The sequence below is a fragment of the Muscardinus avellanarius genome (assembly GCF_963383645.1).
Source record: "Muscardinus avellanarius genome assembly, chromosome: 3".
Lineage (NCBI taxonomy): Eukaryota > Metazoa > Chordata > Mammalia > Rodentia > Gliridae > Muscardinus > Muscardinus avellanarius.
Window position 1 is genome coordinate 151979552 of NC_137788.1, and position 22242 is coordinate 152001793.

Below are 22242 nucleotides of genomic sequence, written 5' to 3' on the forward strand. Positions count from 1 at the left end.
TTTGGGACTTATAGTGATGTTGGGCATGTTGAGACTATGAATGCTCTTGGACCAAATGCATTTTGTAATTTGAAATTGGCATGAGGTCTTCAGGGACCCAAGGGCAGAATGTTATGGTGGGATATAAGATATCCCCTGAAGAGCTCATGTATGAATGTTAATAGTTGATACAATTAAGTCATAAAGATTATAATCCAATCAGTGAATAAATCCATTGTAATGGAGTTACTGGGTGCTAACCTAGGCATACTGGGTGTGGTTGGAGAAGGTGGGTCTTTGGAGTGTGGCCCAAAGAACAGTACTTTTATTCTTGAATTTTATTGGTGGTTTGCCCTATTACTTCCAGCTTCTATGATGTGAGAGCACAGCCCTTGCTTTTTCTCTTTTTCTGATTCCCACTACCATGCCTGAAACTCTGGAGACACTGGCTTCACATGAATTCAATTCCCAAATCTCCAAAAACTGTGATAAAATAAATCACCCTTTCTTTAAGTTGTGTGGTTGTTTGTTTTGGATTATAGTAGTGTGAATGTTGACTGAGACACCATTATTATCATTAAATTTTATAAACTCATATTATACTCTTTCCTTATGCCATGTGCTGGAGTCTTCAAATGAAGAAAACGTGGTTACTACTTTTATGCAGCTCTCTAGATGGCACAGGTGGGTGGCCAGGCTAGAATACAGGTGAATAACATCAAGGTAGTGCGATATGTCTCACTGCAGGAGTTTGTTAGAAGTATGCGTTGGGAGACAATTGATGAGTAAGACAGTTTTCTGATAGAGGCTGTGAAGAATGGGGAGGGAGGTGCTTGGGCTGGGTGTTGGGGCTCCCAGGCAGATGGAGCAAGAGTTATTGCTGTGGTGTGAGCTCAGCAGAAGGATGCCTGCTCTGGAAGTGACAGGGAGTCAGAGGCTAGATTTGCATAGCTTGTGATACATGTCACCACAATATTGGACATTGTTCAATAAATTCTAGATAACTTTTTTTTTTTTTGCAGTAGTGGGGACAGAACCCAGGGGCATTGTACCTCCGAGCTACACTCCTAGCCCTATTTTTTAGTCTTTTTTATTTTTGAAACTGGATCTCACTGAGTTGCAAAGGGCCACACTAAGTAGCTATCTGTGAGCATGATCCTCTGGTCTCAGCCTCCTGAATGCTGGGATTACAAGCATGTGCCACCACACCCAACTTAGATAACTCTTGATACATTAAAATACACTTAAAACATCTTTTTGAACAATTAGAAAAGTGGAGCTCAGCCTGCAAACATAAAAAAATGATGAAAAGGAGATGCTAATTACCCCACGTTGACCATTATACACTGTATGTATGGCAGTATCATGGTGCAACCCATAAATATGTGCCATTATGTTAACTAAAAAGAAAAAAGTAAAAATAACTCAAAACATTTCTTTTCTGATTACAAATATATACATAAAGCTCTTCAGCAGGAAGAAGTCATGAAAAAATGTGCTTAAAAACTAGGCAGTAATGAGACAGTACATTAATAGGACACTGAACAGGTGGGTCAGGCTGGAGTGAAAGGAGGTTTCCATTGGCTGAACTGGTGGGAAGGAGGAGACTTGTGCTTTTGCAAAGCAATGTGCTGTAGCTCAGTGGTCGGGAAACATTTTTATAAAGGGCCATGTTGTAATTATCTTAGGCTCTGTGATGCATATGGCCTCTGTTACAACTACTCCACTGTTGTAGCAGGAAAGCAGCCACAGCCAATGTGTAAATGAATGAGTGGGGCCAGGTTCCAATAAAACTTTATTTATAGACTATGGCACTACATTTGAATTTCATATAATTTTCACATGTCGTGAAATGTTATCCTTCTTTTGAATTTTTCAACCATTTAAAAATAGAAAAAAATATTCTTCATTCATGGGCCTTTCAAAATCAGATTGAGGGGCACAATTTACCCATGTGCTATTGTTCGTCAACCCCCATGATGGCTCCTTGAAATTCTTTTGCCATATCTACCTGCGTGAACTTGGCAATGCACCCATCACGGCCAAGGGATGTATCACAGAGTAGCCTCTTGCTTCATAGCATCATCTCCAAGCCACATCTGGATGGGTGGCACACACATGAATAGCAGAAGTTAAATATGACCATGAGGAGATGGGTGTGCCTTTTTGATCCATCTTTCCTGAAGGGCTGCCAAGATCCTGCAGGCAGGTGAGGGCACTGCCTCCAATTCTTGACTCAGACATTATTGAGCCTGTGCTCTGGCCATCCATGGCTGGGCTCGCAGTTGCAGTCAAATACATAACTGGAATAACTTGACTCAGAAAGAGTTTGCCAGGTGGTGGTAGAAGAGCAGAGGCAGAAAGAAGACATGGACATGGGGACCTGGTGTGGTGAGCTGAGCAGGTTGAAGTCAGATCTTTTTAATGATGCTTTTGTCCATGAGTGTTAATGAGTACTCATAGAAGTGTGCAGAGTACTTGCATTATCTCATTGAGAGGACTCATGACCATATTTCACACACAAGAAGGAAAAGTCAAAGGTCTAGGATTCTGTCTAGAATCATACAACTAACCAGTGGCAGGAGTTGGGGTTCAAATCAGGTGATTTGACTAGAAATGCCTTTATCTTTCTTCTGCCCACCTGACCTTTTTTTGGGTACGTTTTCAGTGGGGGTTTGAGTATAGGGAGAGAAGGGAGGGTCAATGGGGTCCCAAGGAGACTGTCTTCTTTGAAAGGAAGCCCAGCATGAATGCACTTGTTCAGTCTTCTAAGGAGAAAGATCAGCGTCTTGTGCTTAATCCTTTTTTATTCCTGGACCTCATCCACTCTCCTCTCTCACCTTGCCCCCCTTTCCATGTTTCTTACCACCTCCTACTATCATGTATAAGAATTTTTGCTATGCCTGGGCCAAGAGGCATAAAAGCAAATCATATTTTATCAAATATGATTTTTTTTGGTGGTCCTGGGGTTCCTGGAAACCCTTCTACCTTCAGGCTACACCCCCAGGCCCATTTTTTAAATATATATTTTTTGGAAACAGGGTCTCTTAAGCCAGTGTGGCTGGCTTCGAACCTGCGTGATCCTCCTGTCTCTGCCTCCTAAGCGCGGGGATTACAAGCGTGCGGATTACAAGCGTGCACCACCACGCCCGGCATCAAATATGATTTTAAAAAACAACTATTCAGCCGGGCGTGGTGGCGCACGCTTGTAATGCCCACACTTGGGAGGTGGAGACAGGAGAATCATGCAGGTTCGAAGCCAGCCACGCTTGCTTAAGCGACCCTGTTTCCAAATAAAAATATATTTTAAAAATGTGTCTGGGAGTGTAGCCCAGAGGTAGAAGGGTTTTCCAGGAACCCCAGGACCACCAAAAACAACAACAAACAAACAAACAAACAAACAAACAAAACAACTATTCAAGTATTTGAACTTCAGCAGACATGTGCCTAATCCAGATTCTATCTTCTTACATCAGTTATAATTTTGCCAAATGGGAAAGGACGGAATTAAGGGGTGTGTTTGTTAGATTTTTGTTGCTGGGACCAAAATATAAAACAAGAATAATGTAACAGAGAAAATATTTATTTTGGCTCAGGATTGGTTGTTTTTAAGGCAGAAATATCATGGCAGCAGGGTGTGCCAAAGGGAAATGGCTCTAGGGACAGTTATAATTCCCAAGGCCATGTCCCCAGTGAACTACCTCCTCTAGCCATACCCTATCTGCCTATAATTACCATCTGGTAAATCCAATCCACTCAAATTATTAATTCACTAGTGGGTTAATCCACTGATAAGGTTAGGATCCTGTATTAGTCAGGGCTAGAGTAACAGAACCACAGGATGTGTACATGGTAAAAGGAGATTGATCAAATCAGCTCACAGGCCAAAGCAGTGTAGTCCCAAATGGCTGCCTGCACGCGGAGACCCAGAGGAGCCACAAGCTGGTTGAGTGGCCCAAGCACTAGGGTCTCAATATCAGAGTGACCAATAATGCAGTCCCAGTCCAAGACGGAAAGGCCAAAAAAAAATTCTTCCAGAGAAACGATGGTGAAAATCCAGGTCAAAGAGCAGAAGGCCGATATCCCAAACAAGAACAGAGACACTTTTCTCAGGAACAACCATGCATGAATTCACCCAGCTTTCTCCTTTGTTTTGTTATTTTTTTTATCCAGGATCTGTAACTTTCAGAACAGTGCTGACCACATTTAGGGCAGGACTTCCCCTTCAATATGCCTTTTTATTAGCTAATTGTGTCATCAACACAACCCACAATCTCATAATCTTAGGTGTTTCATAATTCAGTCAGGTTGACAATTCACAATAGCTATGGCAAGCCCTGATTCAATTATTTTATTTCTGCACTGTTAACACTTGAGCTACTCTGGAGGACTTTCCATATTCGAACCCTAACAAGGTGGTTTCATGATTGGCTGATGTACTAGAAGGTAGGTAATCCCTGATTTGTCTGAGATTAGGATGGTGAGATGACAAAATAGTTATATTGAAGAAACTATCCAATTCTTCTTTCTTTCTTAATCATCTATGTCTCTTCAAGGTTACCAGAGAGTTGGTGTATGTATATATGTATCATATCACATAAATCATATATTATGTCATATATGATTTTCTTCTGTTTTGGTAGCAGGATGACTGGCTGGCTTTCTGAGGAAAGGATGTGTGTTCCAGCTATAAACAAGTTAGATGAAGAATGGTATCCTGGAAGGCAAGGCTGCTTGCTATAATATCTTAGGTCTTTTAGAACTGGGTAATATCCTCCCCTCCCTCCTTCTCTTTACTGTCAGCCACACTGAATGAATACAATCTACTTCCACAAGACGTTTCCTCCTTCTCACCCAACTTGTGACAGGAGCCATTGCCTGGATGGGGGCTGTCCCTGTTGTGCTTATGAGTGACCCCTCAACAGTGCTGACAGGTAACCAGCTTACAGCCTCTAGACACATGGAGGCATTACATGTGGCCTATGTTCTCATGACAATTACAAAGGTAGAAGGAAGAGGGAACTTACATTTTATCCCCAGGAAGAAATTTCTCAAGTCCCTGTGGACAGTCTCTATGTAACCCCAGCCCCTCCTCCTGTTATTGTCCCCTTCTCTAACCCTCCCCTGCATTCTACTGCTCTTCTGTCCATTTATCCCATTTCTAAATGATCTTCAGCCCTTTATTATGAGCCCATGTGATTCCACCCTCAAGGTAACATGATCCACCCTCCTTAGAGAAGTCCAGGGGATTTCAATGACATTTATTTTGGTGGTACTGGGGCTCCTGGAAGCCCTTCTACCTCCTGGGTATACTCCCAGACCTATTTTATACTTTTTTTGGAAACAGGGTCTCTTAAGCCAGCGCAGTTTGCTTCAAACCTGCACAATCCTCCTGTCTCTGCCTCCCAAGCGCGGGGATTACAAGTGTGCGCCACCACGCCTGGCCAATGACATTTAAATTTTTTTTTTATTGGTGCACTGTATTCATACATCATAATGGGATTAAAAGAAAAACTTTTGTAGACACATCGCCCAGTTAGCCCCTACCCTATCCCCATCCTGTTCCCTCCCCATCCCTCCTTCCCATGCTTGGCTTAGTGGTTGACATCTAGTATTATAGCAATTTATCCAAGATTAGCAATGATAATCTCACATAACAGTTTCATTTGTCTGATACCAAGCTTTTGATGACTTAAAGATAGCATTTCAGCATTTCTTTTTGCTTTCTTTCTTACCAAAGAATATATATTTCTTTTTTTTAGGTGAAACTATCATATATTTATATATTTATTTTTCAGAAAATAAAACTATCCTAATATAGAATATGGACTCTAGATACCCAAAACAATCTCGAAAAAGAACAAAGCTAGAAGATGTATATTTTCTAATTTCAAACCTTATAAAGCTACAATAATTGAAACAGTGTAGTACTGTTCTAAAGGCAGATATATAAACCATTGGAGTTAAATAAAAGCCTAGAGATAAATTCTTCCATATATTGTCAAGTTATTTTTGACAAGGTTTCCATGAACATTTGGTGAAGGAAATAATAATCTTTTAACTAAATATTGTTGAAAAATAATAATTACATGAAAAAGAATAAAATTGGACCCTTCCCTAACACCATATACAAATATTAACTCAAAATAGATAAAAGACCTAAATATAAATCTTAAGACTATAAACTTTTAGAAGAAAATCTGGGTCATAAAACCTCACAACATTGAAATTGGCAGTGATTTCTTGGATATGATTTCAATGGCACAGGCAACAAAAGGGTAAACAAACTCCCTAAAAATAAAAAAAATATTGTATATCCAAAGACAATGTAAACAGAGTTAACAGTTACTGACAGAATGGGAAAAATATTTCCAAATGCTATATCTGAAGGTATATTAATATTCCAAATAGAAATCCTAAAAATTAGCAACAATAAAAGCAAACAATACAATTTAGAAATAGTTAAAAGACTAAAATAGATAATGAATCTCCAAAGATAACCAATCTTAGTTGTCTGTTGGATGGAAAATCTTGTTTCTCTGGTTCTGGTGTGTTTGTTACCTATTTCTTCTTTGTAGTTAATCTCTTTGAGTATTTTCTCTAGCGCTGGTTTTGAAGACATAAATTCCTTCAGTTTCTGTTTGTCATGGAAGCTTCTTATTTCCCCATCTAATTTGATAGAAAGTTTTTCTGGGTAGGAAATTTTTGGCTGGAAGTTGTTTTCTTTCAGAGTTTGGAATATGTTACTCCAAGCCCTTCTGGCTCTCATGACTTGGTTTGAGAGATCTGGAGTGATTCTAATTTGTTTGCCTCTGAATGTCACTTGGCCTTTTGTTTTTGTTGCCTTTAAGTTACTCTGCTTGGCTTCCACATTAGTCATTTTGACAATTATGTGGCGTGGGGATCCTCTTCTCTGATCCTGTCTAAAGGGAGTTCTGTAAGTTTCCTGGACCTGTGTATCAACCTCTTGCTCTATGTTTGGAAATTTTTCTGCTATTACTTCCTTGAAGATATTGTTGATCCCTTTGGTTTCACCTTCTTTCCCCTCCTCTATTCCAATTATTCTTAGGTTAGCTCTCTTAAAATGGGCCCATATTTCTTCAATTTCAGATTCCTGCTGTTGGATTTTTTTTTTTTCTAAATTAGAAACTATGCATTCATTTTTGGAGTGATCATCTTCTAGGAGCGAGATTCTATTCTCCATGTGGTCTAATCAGTTGTTTATACTTTGAATTGAGGACTTTACTTCACTGATTGCATCCTTTATCTCTTTTTGGCTCTCTCTGAATTCTTTTCAAAACACCTCTATTATTTCTACAGTTATTTTCCTGATTTGATCTTCTAGAAATCTCTGAATTTCTGTTTTATCAGGTTCTGATGTTGTGGGATTGTGGGCATCCATTGCTCTATTGTTATTCCTCTTTCCGATGATTTTGGAAGTTTGTGCCTTTTCTGGGTTCTTCCCTGGGACACTACGACTTCACTTAAGGTGCTCTGGATCTTGAGTCTGTGGTATCTCAGTTACCACTACTCCTTTTCTGGGTTGTATTGCAAAGTCTCAGACCCAGTGAGTCAATCGAAGCTGCTTTAGACCATGGGGGATGCCAGGTTGGGTGTTCTCATGTGGGGAGTTGTGACTATGGTGTGATATCTCTGCCACTGCCACTCCCCCACTGGATCCCTGGGAGTCAGCACTGTCAGTACTGGGAGTTAATCCCTGGGAGTGCAGTACTGGGATTTCTCCTCTAGGGGCCACAATTTGACTCACTGTTGTTGAGTGCACTGATGGAGCTGTAGTGGACTTGGTGAATTCGCTGCTGCTGCCGCCAGTGGCAATATGGCACTATTGTCATGCCCTCGGCCGTGAGGCTGGTGTATTTCTTCTCTGTTTTTGAGCTCCACTCTGAGTCCCTACAGTGTGTGCTGAGCCCAGCCCCTGGGAGCTTTAGATGCTCCCTGCACCGAAAAAAAACTGCCAAATTCCGCCCAGCTGTTCCGCAGCCGTTCACCTTGGCTTGCTGTCCACCCCTCCTCTCTAGAGCTTGTGGGCTGTTGAGTGCGTTGGTCTGGTGCCGTCCATTGAGCTTGCTGCTGCCATTGGCAGTATGGCACTGCTGCCGTGTCCTCGGCCGTGAAGCCCGTGTATCTTCTCTCTGGCTCTGAGCTCCTTTCTGAGTCCCCCTCCTCTCTGGGGGCCTGGTGCTGCAAGGGAAGACGGCGCCCGCACCGCTCTGTGGCTGGAGCCGCAGCACTGCGTTCTGGTTTCTTTCTGGTGTCTTGTTTTTCCAGCCCTCTTTTTCTCTGTCCCTTATATTTATATTTTTTGTTTCTCTGCTGATGGTATTTTCTGGCTATGAAAGGCACTGATTTTGTGGTAATAAGGATTGGTTGTTAGTGGGGCTCATAAGCCCCACTTTTCTCTGTCACCATCTTTCCGAAGTCCCAATGACAATTTTTTTTTTTGCCACATTTGGAAGATCTGGTTTCTTATTTTTGTCCTGTCATTTACGATTTGGATGTGAACACACAAAATATCTTGTGTCATGCAATCGGTTTCCCCTGGGTGGAATGAAGCAAAAGTCTGTGCTGATACCCCAAGGGTCATCAAAATAAAAACTGCCACAGGTAACATGTGTGTAATGTCAACCACGTACCTGGTACCATGCTCAATGTGTCATGTGTATGGTCCCATCAGTCTTGTGAGGTTGGAGCTATTGTCACCCCCACTTAAAAGACTACTGAATTTAGCATCTGAGCTGCTAAGTCACCTGCCTAAGGTTTTTCATAAAATAGGGGGCTGACTAAGCATCAGAATTTGAAATAGGAACATTCTACACACAAAAGGTCCTATTGCAGAGAATCTGGAGCAGTCTCTTACCCAGGCAGAAGCTCACACTTGCTCATGGAATAGTTCAGACTAGATTAAATGCTTCCTTTTAGGATGATGAGAGGTATTGTGTGAATTTTCTCCAAACCCAACAGAATGAAAAAATATTGATATTTGAAATGTGCTGTGGTTAATAAATATATTTGTGTATGAATGTGTATAGCAGCATACACATTAGTGTAGTGCTATCTTTGGAAAAAATGCCAGATTTAGAAGGTGGGCAAGCCATGTAAGCTTTCTAAGCCTTCATGTTTCATAGATCCATTTATAATTTTGACTTATAAGTGTGCCTATGTTAAAAATATGGATTCAATGAGATGGTGTATATGAAGCATTTGACATAAGGTAGTAGTTGCTCAACCCAACTTGTCTATTAATGATGACCACATAAGAATAATTAAACAATGTTTTGATAAAATATTATTGTGAAAATTTAAATAATTTTTATCTTACCTCTTTATTTCAGTCTTTGGCTGCTTCTTTATGATCTATAATGTGTGGTTGAACATTGGCAGTGAGGGCTTTGATATAGAGTGAGGAGCTGCAAGACTGGTATTTAAGTAATGGGAAAATATTGACTTTGTTTTGTGAGCTTGAGCTATTTACTTTTTCTAAGTTAATTTTATTTGTAAAAATAACAATAAAAAAGCCTGTCCTTCCTCCCTATGCCCTTACTTGCAGTGTAAGTTTCCACTGATAAAGTGTATGTGATGGGGATATATATATATATATATATTTCATATATTTTTTTTCCTCCTTCCTTTTGAAAGCGGTGTTTTTCTGTTCTTTTTCGATGACCTGACACTGACTCCTGGTTAATAAATACATTTGGGCATGAATGTGTATCTGATAACGGGCATCACATTTGTGACTGACGTTCCTTTTGAATTGAAAAGCAAGCTGATGTGAGCTCAACAGCGATAGTGACATTTACAATAATAAATTTATAAGAGCAATTGCCACCTTGATACTCTACTATTATGGCATCAGTAAACTGGTAATTTGAGAGAAAAGTTGGAGAAAAGAGCACCTGGGTATCTGAATTTGTAATTGGCTCCAGAGAAGAGCCTCCCAGGAGTAGCTGCTATTTATTTGTGGGAGTACCATGCTCTAATCACTTGTCAGGAAAATTTTTTTAAGTTCAAATGTTACTTAAGCAACAATGTGACATAGCTATTATTATTTTCATTTTATAGATAAGGAAAATGAGGCTCAAAAGTTTAGGTCAGCAGCCGCAGTCCAGCCCTCCTTCAATTCTGGTTTTTAGAAGAGAGCGTCCAGTTACACATGCTCAAATCCTACCAGGTATTTATTTTATCATTTTAAAATATTTTTATGGTACTGGGGATTGAACTCAGGGGCATTCTGCCTCTGAGCCAGACCCTCAGCCCCTAAAAAGTAAAAATATTTTTATTTTGCTAAGTTGCTGAGGGCCTCACTAAATTGCCGAAGCTGGCTTTTCGAATCTGCAATCCTCTTTTCTCAGTCTCCCAAGTACTGAGATTACAGGCATGTGCCACCACACCTGACCTCAGTTAGCTTTGATATATCTTTTTTTATTTTACTTTCCATATCTAATTTTTTTATGCAGGTCTTTTGATTTTAGCTGTTCAGCATCCTCCAAATTCTGCCTATCCTTTCCAGCTGCTTTATCATCTCAGCTCTTGCAGGGATTACCATCCTGGCTTCCTGCCGGCATACCTGTGTCCACATTGCCGCCCACTGTTTTGCACACTCAGTCTGTATCATGTGCACACCCCCCTGGAATGGGGAAAAACCTCCTTACTGCAGCCACAAGCCCCTCTAGGTGTTCCGACCCTCAGCCTTGCTCCTGTTGTCTGCTCCACAATGTACAGGCTCAGTCCCTTAGATTGGATGTGGCTTCCCAGCACAGCATCTCTGCCTGGCTCCTCCTCACCTCATCTACTATTGCTTATCATTCTTCTGATCTCAGTGCCAGCCATACTTCCTTGGGAAATCCATTTTTGACCTCTCTAGCTAGGGAAAATTCTCCTCTTGGTTGTGCCCATAGCTCCAGGAACCTCCTTCATGGTACTTAGAACAGCCAACCCTTTATGTTGACTGGGGAGTTAGAGTCTGGCCCTACCTCCAAAGAGTGAGATGGAGAAAAGCAGAAAGGATCTATTTAATGAAGGAATTGGGCAAGGCATCATGGCTAGGAAGGGTTGGGATTTTGACTTAAACTGATTTCTTTCTGGCTCTGAAGTCTTTGCTCTCAACACCATTTGCTTCGGGGCAATGCCATTGCTGCAGGAGAGCTGATCGGTGTGCTTGGTTTTGAAACAAAAATCAAACACAATTTTGGTTTCATCAGGTGATGTTTGATAAAAATGGATTATTATCGACAGATTTGACAAGCAGAGCTGCCTGACCAAGTGTGTGTGTGTGTGTGTGTGTGTGTGTGTGTGTGTGCGCGCATTGTAATTATATTTCATAGAGAGGTTCAGAGTAATAAACAATTCATGCAATAGCACTTGTATTGTGTTTCCCTCTGGGTTCCAGGCCACTCCCTTCCCCACCCCTTGTCCATCAAGAAATAGAATATGGAATTATGGTATATACACACAGCAGAATTTTGCTCAGCCATAAAGAAGAAAAAAATGACGCATTAAAAGAAAGACTAACAATCTGTTGGACTGTGTGTGTGCTGAGCTATGTGTGAGGGGATCAGCTCCTGTGAATGAATGAAGCTGTGTACTTAGGAAATTTGTAGAAATTTTCAAGTGTGCACTGGTGCTTTGTCCTAGGTACTCCTCCCCAAGACACATTTTCTTGAACTTGCTGTCAGTGGGATGGAGGAGAAAAGAGAGGACTCTCAATACTATGTAGCTTCCAGTTTCAGCCCTCCTGCAAGCTAGCAAACTAACTTTGGCCAACCTCTTTAGTCTCTCTGGGTCTCAGCATCTTTATATGAAAAATTGGGATGAGGTCCTGAATTACTTTCAAAGAAATTTTTTTTTGTGGTATTGGGGATAGAACCCCGGGGCCTTCTACCTCCGGGCTACACTCCCAGACCTATTTTATATTTTATTTGGAAACAAGGTCTCTTCAGCCATCTGAGTCTGGCTTTTAACCTGTGCGATCCTCCTGTCTCAGCCTCCCAAGCGCAGGGATTACAAGCATGCGCCACCATGCCAGCTTCCTTTCAAATTTTGATATTCTGTTCTCTCTCTCCCTCTCTCCCTCTCTCCCTCTCTCCCTCTCTCCCTCTCTCCCTCTCTCCCTCTCTCTCCCTCTCTCTCCCTCTCTCTCCATCTCTCTCTTAATAAATGACTGGAAGCTATTGTTTTCTCATTCTCTCTGGTGGACAGAATGACTTCTATATCACAAAGGTGCCATCTCCAACTTCAATAACTCCTCCAGGAAATTAAGTCTTTAATCATTTCCACCTGGTGAATGAAAAGGCAAGAGGAAAAAGCAAGTTGTCAATAGCCCTGTGGATGGCAGATTAATTCAGTGGAATGGAATTCATGCAAACACGTGCTTATACAGCCATAATTTGCCTTTCATTTTCCTTTGCAACGCAGAAGAAAGTGAATAATTTCCGATGAACTTCTTATTTAAATATATTGAAAAAAAAACATGTCATTAGCAAAAAGGGCATTGAGTTGCTTGATTACCTTATATCTCAGAATATATGGGGCCATTCTTTTAGGAGTAAGCAGAAAGTAATAACATTTTAGGGGCAGAAAAATCCTTTGCCTTGTGCGGTTGTTGAAAAGGTAAAGCAAAAGAAAGCCCTTGCAAGGTTCTTAAGTTAGTACTAAGAGCTAAGCTACATTCTCACTCTTCAGATGTGGATCAAAGCTAGGGAGGCAAAATTGTGGGTAAGAATGTTTGTAATACATAATTTATTTTACCCCAGAAAAAAGCAAAAGGGAAGGAGCTAAACAAATGCGAACTGTAGAATTCATGATATCATTTGCTTTGTGATATTCTCTCAGCCTGCCTAAGGTCACACTGGTTTACTGTCCACAAGAGCTTTGGGGAATTTGGTTAACTTTCATTTTCTCCCCCCTCCCCTTATGCTTGGGACAATAATATCTGATTTTTCTGCCTTGAGCTATTGCCACATATATAAGAGTATCAGTTGTAGATGAGTGGGTTTTATTTATTTATTTATTTTGCAGGATTGAACCCAGAGGCATCACACCTCTGAGCTATACCCCCAGCCCTATTTTTTATTCTTTATTTTAGAATAGGGTCTCACTGGCACAGCCACTACTAAGGCCTCCGAGGCTGGGATAAGAGCCTGCTGAGAGGGTAGGCCAGTGCCGGGGCCAGCAAGTCCGGGATTGGGGCCTGCCATGAGGCAAGGCCAGTGCCGGGGCCTCTGAGGCCAGGATCAGAGCCTGCTGAGGGGGTAGGCCAATGCTGGGGCCAGTGAGTCTGGGAGAGAAGCCTGCTGTGAGGCAAGGCTGGTGATGGGGCCTCCAAGGCCTGGATTGGAGCCTTCCGAGGGGTAAGGCCTGTGCCAGGGCCAGTGAGGCTGGGATCAGAGCCTGCCTTGAGGCACGGCCGCTACTAAGGCCTCTGAGGCTGGGATCGGAGCCTGCCGAGAGGGTAGGCTGGTACCGGGACCAGTGAGGCTGGGATCGGAGCCTGCCATGAGGCAAGGCCGATGCCAGGGCCTCTGAGGCTGGGATCAGAGCCTGCCGAGGTGTTAGGCCGGTGCCGAGGCCAGCGAGTCTGGGTGTGAAGCCTGCCGTAAGGCAAGGCCGGTCCTGGGGCCTTCAAGGCTGGGATCAGAGCCTGCCGAGGGGTAGGCCAGTGCCGGGGCCAGTGGCTGGCATTGAAGCCTGCCTTGAGGCAAGGCCAGTGCTGGGGTTTCTGAGGCTGGGATTGGAGCCTGCCAAAGGGTTAGGCCAGTGCCGGGGGTCAGCAAGGTCAGAATAGAAGCCTGCCTTGAGGCAAGGCCAGTGCTGGGGCCTCTGGGGCCAGGATAGGAGATTGTCAAGGGGTTAGGCCAGTGCCAGGGTCAGTGAGGCTGGGACGGAGCCTGCCTTGAGGCAAGGCTGGTGCTGGGGCCACTGAGGCCGGGATTGGAGCCAGCCGAGGGGTTAGGCCAGTGTGGGGGCCAGTGAGGCCAGAATCAGGGCCCCTCATGAGGCAAGGCTGCTGCTTGAGCCAGCGAAGTCTGGATCAGTCCACTGGGTAGCCAGGCCACTACTGGGGCCGTCAAGAGTGGGATCAGTGCTTGCAATGTGGCATGCACAGAGAAATATCGCAGAAAATAAAAACCAGATGCTTCCCCTAATCAGCAATAACTAGGAGGAAAGGGGTAACAGGAAGAGGTCGAGTTATAGAAAGGGCCCTATAGCGAAGCAATTAAGGTGACCAATCAGAGGGTATGGGATAGAGGAGGATGGAACCTCTTTAAAACTCAGAAGGTAAGTAAACAAATGTATCAAAGTTAATCACCAAACAAGCATGGGATCGAGGAAGGGGGAGGGAATGGGATGGGGAGTGGATGAAAGCTAATTGGATGATGTGTGCTTGTATATCCTCTCAAGTCTTGTATTCCAATGTGATATATGATTACAATGTACCAATAAAAATAAATTAAAAAAAAACAAGAACCCCCCCCCAAAAAAAAAAACAAAGAAACAAAACAAAATAAAAAAAAGAATAGGGTCTCATTAAGTTGTAGGGGGCCTCACTAAGTAGCTGAGGCTGTCTGAGAACCTTGATCCTCCTGTCTTAGCCTCCCAAGTACTGGGGTTACAACCATGCACCATCACACCTCACTTTGCAAATGTGCTTTATAAAAAGTGTCATTTAACGTACATCACAGACAACCTCAATTGTAGGAGTTAGGACATTTGCCCATTTGGATTTGGCTGTTTTTAACTGGGGTGGGTTGAATAGGAGGCAAGCATAATATTACCCTGTATCCTTTTATTTTCTTCCAGAAAATGACATTGCTCTTTTGTTTGGAGACGCCTATCTGTGTAAGCATATAGAGATTCTACGGTTGTCATAGCTTTGCCAAGCTTCAAGATTTCTATCACTTTGCTATCATTTGATGTTACAGATTTTGGTTAGTGGTACACAAGAGTCTTGTAGATGGTGGGCGTCACTGGTCTGGAATCACAGCTTCCACCCTTTAAGCTGGGCAATCCCATGAGTGCAATGCTGAAAATTTAATTGGAACATATATCAGAAGTAATAAGGAATCCATCTCTTTAAAGCTTTCCTAGGAGATTTCCTGAAGATTTATAGAAGACACTGCATTGATTAAATGACTCCCGATGCTTCTTAGTGGAAATGATTCAAATTACTAGGCCACTTAAAACTTTGTATATAACTGTCCCGTAGAGTTTACTTATGGAACAGCTTATGGTATTTAACTTGATTTTCTGATGAGCAGAGGTAGCATACATAAAATATTAATATACATTTCATTATCATAACAAATTTCAGTTAAAAATTACATTTTATTTTTTTCACTGTAGATATATTGGTCTTTAGAATTAAATTTGAGGAAAAAAGTTTCCATTAAGCTCAAGTCCAAATTTCAACACAGTTTTTAATATCTCGGTCTAGTCTAGTTCTTTTTGTTATGTCTATGTTTCATATGCCATGAAAAAATTGCATGTATTAATTTTTGATTAACACATGTTTGTTGTTATAAATAAAATATGTTAGTATAGAACATTCCATATTTTTGAACTGCACTTGATCACAGGGAGCTGAAACTGTGGAAAGCAGAAAAATTCACGAGGGGGACTGCGGTGCAGGTTTCTTGAGATGAAGCTTTCTTACTACGGCAGGATAGTCTTGTCTTTAGTTGTCCTAGAAATTGACAACTTGTTTAAAGTAGTTGTAAAAATTTGTATTCCCACAAGCAACACTAAAAAGCTTGCTTTGTTTTTTTTTGGCTCACACACATATTATTAATATATAAATTTCTAATTATATATTTACATAATATATTAATTTAACTAAATAATTATATAAGTATGCTAACTATTAATTATATTGTTATATATTTTATTTTATAAAATATATTTTATTTTGTAAAGCTAGGTAGAATGCCCATATATATATATGTACTGCAGATGGAACTCAGGGGCATTCTACCTCCAAGTTACAACCCCGGACTTATTTTATCTTTATTTGGCACATTGTAATTATACATCATATTGTGTACAGAGTGATAGAAAAATGCACACCCACAACACTTGGAGCACTTTCCCCGGGATCCCTAACCCCTCCTTCTCATTCCCTGTACATGTCTTTGAGATTAGAATTGGTGATTTTGTATGCATTCATAGCATTATTTCAACTGTTATACTCTTTGTCTTGGTCCCCTTCCATCCTCCCCTAAATTCCCTCACTCACTCCACTGGTGTTTGTGCTCTTCTACCTATTACCTTATTTCTGAATATTTATCCAGTTTCCACATATAAGAAAAAACATATATACTTTTGAGACTGGCTAATATTGCTTAATATAATATTCTCTTCTTTTTGTAGACAAAGCCTCTGACTTGCAGAATTTTATTTTATTTTTTGTTAAATGAATTTTTATTGGTGCATTGTAGTCATACATCTTAATGGGATAAAAAACGTGTGGAGATACACACACACACACACACACACACACACACATATCACCCAATCAGCCCCTACCCAATCCTAACCCTTCCCTCCCACTTCCTCCTTCTCATGCTTGGTTTCCTGATTAACTTTGATATGTTTGTTGTTTTTTTTTCTTCCATATATGGTCAAGTTATTTTTGACAAGGTTTCCAAGAACATTTGGTGAAGAAAAGAATAATCTTTTTATTAAATATTGTTGAAAAATAATAACTACATGAAAAAAATAAAATTGGACCCTTACCTAACACCAAATACAAATATTAACTCAAAATAGATAAAGTACCTAAATGTAAATCTTAAGACTATAAACTTTCAGAAGAAAACCACGGTCATAAAGCTTCACCACATTGAAATTGGCAGTGATTTCTTGGATATGATTCCAAAGGCACAGGCAACAAAAGAATAAAGAAACTTCATAACAAGAGAAAAATATTGTACATCCAAAGACAATGTAAATAGAATTAAAAGTTACTGACAGAATGGGATAAAATATTTCCAAATGCTATATCTGAAGGTATATTAATATTCTAAATAGAAATCCTAAAAATTAGCAACAATAAAAGCAAACAATACAATTTAGAAATAGTTTAAAGATTAAAATAGATAATGAATCTCCAAAGATTTTTATATGACCAATAAACACATGAATATCACTCATCATTATCATAATATAACTAATAAGGAAATACAAATAAAAACTATAGTGAAATACTACTTCACATTTGTTAAGTTGGCTACTTAACATGAATTACCTTGCTCCAGCCCTTTACCTTGAGTTTGTTACTCTCTTTACTTGTAAAGTGTGTTTCTTGTAATCAGCAGATGGATGGATTCTTGTTTTTAATCCATTTTTCCACTTTATATGTCTTTTTATTGGGGAATTGAGGCCATTTACATTCAGTGTGATTATTGAGAGATAACTTTTAATTCCTAACATGTTAAGATTTTATTTATGCTTGAAATAATGTTTATTCTTCTTTGTTTAGTTGTCTTCTGGATGGAAAATCTTGTTTCTCTGGTTCTGGTGTGTATTACCTATTTCTTCTTTGTAGTTAATCTCTTTGAGTATTTTCAGCAGTGCTGGTTTTGAAGACATAAATTCTTTCAGTTTCTCTTTGTCATGGAAGCTTCTTATTTCCCCATCTAATTTGATAGTTTTGCTGGGTAGAAAATTTTTGGCTGGAAGTTGTTTTCTTTCAGAATTTGGAATATGTTACTCCAAGCCCTTCTGGCTTTCATGACTTGGTTTGGGAAGTCTGGAGTGATTCTAATTTGTTTGCCTTTGAATGTCACTTGGCCTTTTGTTTTTGTTGCCTTTAAGTTACTCTGCTTGGCTTCTACATTGGTCATTTTGACAATTAGGTGGCATGGGGAACCTTTTCTCTGATCCTGTCTAAAGGGAGTTCTGTAAGTTTCCTGGATCTGTGTATCGACCTCTTGCTCTATGTTTTGAAAATTCTCTGCCACTATTTCTTGGAAGACATTATTGATCCCTTTGGTTTCACCTTCTTTTCCCTCCTCTATTCTGATTATTCTTAGTTTAGCTCTCTTAAAATGGGCCCATATTTCTTCAATGTCAGATTCCTGCTGTCTGATTTTTTTCTTATTTTTTATAAAGTTATAAATTATGCATTTGTTTTTGGAATGATCATCTTCTAGGAGCGAGATTCTATTCTCCATGTGGTCTAATTGATTGTTTATAGTTTGAATTGATGCCTTTACTTCAATGATTTCATCCTTTACTTCTTTTAGACTCTCTCTAAATTCTTTTAGAAAGTCCTGTATTATTTCTACGTTATATTCCTGATTTGATTTTCTGGAGATCTCTGAATTTCTGTGTTATCAGGTTCTGATATTATGGGATTGTGGGCATTCATTGCTCTATTGTTTCTCTTTCTCATGATTTCAGAAGTTTGTGCTTTCTCTGGGTTCTTCCATGGGTCACCTCCACTTCACTTAGGGTGCTCTGGATCTCGAGTTTGTGGTAATCTCAGCCGCCACTACTCCTTTACTGGATTGTATCATAAAGACTCAGACCCAGGGAGTTAATCGAGGCTGCCCGAGACTGTGGGGGTGCTGAGCTGGGCATTTTCCCATGGGGAGCTGTGACTAGGGTGTGGTATCTTTGCCACCACTATTCTTTCACTGTGTTGGACTGCAAAATCTCAGACCCAGGGAGATTATCAAAGCTGCGCAAGTCCTTGGTGGTGCAGAGCTGGGATTTCTCCTGTAGGGGGTTGCAATTTCACTTACAGTTATTGTGAGTGCTGATCTGGAGCTGTCGCAGGCGTGGTGAACTCGCTGCCACTGCTGGTAATATGACGCTGCTGCTACGCCCTCAGCCGTGAGGCTGGTATATTTTTTTTCTGGTTTTGAGCTCCTTTCTGAGTCCCTAGAAGGCGTGATGAGCTTGGCCACTGGAGGTTTTAGATGTTCTTTGCACTGAAAGAACTGCTGTATTGCCCCCAAATGATCTGCAGCTGCTCAGTTCAGCTCCTTGTTTACCTTTCTTCTCTGGAGCCTGGTGCTGTGAGGCAAGATGGCATCGGTGCAGTTCCGCAATGCAGGCTGGTTTCTTTTCTAGACTCTGGTTGTTATTCTAGTCTTCTTTTTCTCTGTCCCTTGTGTTTATACATTTTATTTCTCTGCTGATAGTATTTTCTGGCTATGAAAAGCGCTGATTTTGTGGCGAAAGAGATATAATGTTAGCAGGACTCATAAATGCTGCTTTTCTCGGTCACCATCTTCCCAGAAGTTTAATATAATATTCTTAAGTTCCATCCATTTTTTTTCCAAATGACATGATTTTGTTCTTCTTTATGGCTGAGTAAAATTCCCTTGTGTGCATATACATAAATTTTGTGATCCATTTATTTATCGATGTATATCTAGGCTGGTTCCATAATTTGGCTATTGTTCATTGTGCCATGATGAGCACAGATATGCGATTTCTAATTTTAGTTTCTTTTAAAAGATGCTCAGGAGCTGTATTGTTGGATCATATGAGTCCTATGGGTCCCAATCTTTGGAGAAATCATTAATCTTCATAGTGGCTGGTCTAGTTTTCAGTCCCGTAGTATAACAGAGTTCTATTTCCCCACATCCTCACCAGCATTTATTACTGCTAGCATTCTTTTTTTTGTGGTATTGGGGATGGAACCCAGGGGCATTCAACCTCCAAGCTATACCCCCAGCTCTGATTTTTAAAAATTCTTTATTTTGAAACAGGGTCTCTTTGAGTTGTAAAGGGCCTCACTAAGCAGCTGAGGCTAGCTGCAAACCACAATCCTCTTGTCTCAGCCTCCCAAATGCTAGGATTACAATTGTGTGCCACCACGCCCAGCTACTGTTAGCGTTCTTGATGATTGCCATTCTAACTGGAGTTAGATGGAATCTCAGTGTAGTTTTGATTTGCATTTTTCTGATTGCTAAAGATGTTAAACATTTTTTCATACATTCATTGGCCATTTGTATTTTTTCTTTTGAAAAATGTCTATTTAGTTCAGTTACCCATTTTAATTGGGTGATTATTATTATTATTATTATTGTTGTTGTTGTTATCTGTGTTAAGTTTTTAAATTTCTGTATATTATAGGTAGCAAACATTTGTCAGATGGTTAGTTTACAATGGTCTCCCATTTTGTAAGCCCTCTCTGTAGATTCTTAATGATTCCCTTTGATGCACAAAAGATTTTTAATATAATGCTAGCCAGCTTATTAATTCTTGTTATAACTTCCTGAGCTTTTGAAGTCTTACTGAGGAAGTTTCTCCCAGTACTTATATGTTGGAGTGTTGGTCCTATGCCCTTTTGTACCACTTTCAAAGTTTCTGGTCTAATTTCTAGGTTTTTGATCCATTTTGAGTTCACTCTGTAGCATGAGAGGTTAGGATTTAATTCCATTTTTCTACATGGAGATAACCAGTTTTCCCAACACCATTTGCCACGTTGCTGGGGGCCTTGCTAAATTTTTGAGGCTAGCCTCAAATCTGCAATCCTTCTGTTTCTGCTCCCTGGATACTGAGATTGCATCAGCTGTGCGCCACCATGCCTGGCTTAGGTTTTATAATTTTTCGCCAATCTTATGAGTATAAATGGCATGTTTTAACATATTTTACACCTGTCTTATTATTGGTGATAAATGGAACCTTTATTTCTAATTCACAACTGTCATGGGTTTGTTTTCAGTTTAACTCATTTATTAAGCATTCACAAAATGCAAAAATTTCCAAGGTTGGGCTTCTCTGGGCTCCAGATGGATCTTCCTCTTTAGACCATCTTCTTTACCTCATGAGCAATAGAATTCCTGCCTTTCATTTATAATGTTTTTCTTTATCAGTGATTGATATGGTTCTGGCTGTAGAAACAAGTTGCAGTAAAGAAAAGGATGCTACTGAGGCAGTTCTACCTCTCCTTCTCTAGTAATCTTGCAGGTTTTAAAATGTAAAATATTATAGCTGGGCATGGTGGCACACAGTTGTAATCCCAGTATTTGGGAAGCTGAGAAAGGAGTACTGAAGGATCATGGGTGGGCTTAGCTACTTAAAGAGGCCCTCTGTTACTTAGTGAGACCCTGTTTCAAAGTAAAGAATAATAAAAAAAAATAGTGCTGGGAGTATAGCTTGGAGGTAGACTGCTCCTGGATTAAATCCTCAGTACTGCAATGTGTGTGTGTGTGTGTGTGTGTGTGTGTGTGTGTGTTTATGAAAATAATCCAATTTCAACATGAAAACAATACAACACCAAAGCATATAAAAGTGTGAGTCATTCTTAATCCTTGTTTTCCTTTCCCAATAAATAGCTATTTGGGTTTAATCTTTACTTCTTCTTTCATACTTACTTTTTGTACATGTTGTGTGGGTTATGGGCAGAAGTTGTATATTATTACTATTACTCTTATTATTGTTGTTGTTGTTATTTGGTCCTGGGGATTGAACTCAGGGTCATTCTATTTCTGCACGTTGCCTACAACCCTATTTTATCTTTTATTTTGCAACAGGCTCGCACTGTGTTGCTGAGGGCCTTGCTAAATTGCTGGAGCTGGCTGTGAGTCTGTGATCCTCCTGTTTCAGCCTCCCAATCTTGGCATTACAGGCACATGCCACCATACTTGGCCTATCTGTCAATGTCAACACAATATTCTAGATTAGAATATTAGAATCGTAAATAACCTAACTGTTCTAATCATGGGCATGTAGGTCGTTTCTTTCTGCATGAGTCAGCAGCATTTGGGCCTATGAACTGGGTGCAGCATGTAGAATGGGCCTTGTTTGGGGCTTTCTCGGAGATTTTACTGTTAGGGATTTCTGACTGCAGTTCAGTTGCTTGGGCAATACATTTTTCTCAGTGTCTTCTTATGACCCCACCCACCATCTGCCTCTGATGGCCCAGCACAGCCACTTCCTGTTGCCTTACCCCAGACAGGAAGCTTCCTGAGGCAGAATCTTTCTCAAGATCCACAGCTGGTTCTCTACTGTGGAGCCCACACTTGGTCCATAGAGGGTAGACACACACGCCTTGAAGTATACACACATTAACTTGTAGTATGGGCTGCTTCCAATTTAAATACTTCTACCTCTTCTCTGTCCTTTATTTTTCCATTCCAACCACTGCCTCTTGTCTTTCAGCTTCATCAGATGTGAATCCTGAGTGGCAGTTCCTGAATGCTTCAGACTGCTAAAACACCTAGACACCTGCTCATCCAACTGGTGATTTTGAAGTTCTTTTTTTTTTTTTTTTTTGAATTTGGGATT